This window comes from Penaeus monodon, chromosome 34, assembly GCF_015228065.2.
Source record: "Penaeus monodon isolate SGIC_2016 chromosome 34, NSTDA_Pmon_1, whole genome shotgun sequence".
Classification (NCBI taxonomy): domain Eukaryota; kingdom Metazoa; phylum Arthropoda; class Malacostraca; order Decapoda; family Penaeidae; genus Penaeus; species Penaeus monodon.
This window is the reverse complement of record NC_051419.1, coordinates 26,404,024-26,404,505: the sequence shown is the minus strand read 5'-3', so window position 1 is coordinate 26,404,505 and position 482 is coordinate 26,404,024.

The window sequence follows — 482 nt, the reverse complement described above, 5'->3', positions numbered from 1 at the left end:
TGAGTGTCACCGTCATTGTATTTATAATTAGTAATACCACATGACCACTCAAAAATCATAATTGTTACTAACTATTAATTCACCATTATCTGCTTCATTGCACAACCATATATAGGGAACAGAAGACAAAGATCTCTGTTGCCTCTATACATATAACGTGAATTTATCATGATGTTTAGCTTTACTCTCTTTTATTTACATAATACTTGTTATACGAAAATATACCTCGTCCATAACACGCACCTGGAATCCTAATGGCGACTCACCAACCCTGAAAATAGTATTATAACAAAAAGATCGAAATTTATGCATGTTTAGAACATTCACCGAGCCACGACTACGGCACACACACAGCCATCGCGATTGTAACAATTTCACGTTTTCCAGACATTGGCTTATGAGATCTAATGCATTTGTGGCGTCATGAATCTTTAGTATGTGCAAACACGGGTACATGTCTTGTTAATGGATTCGCGAATCAG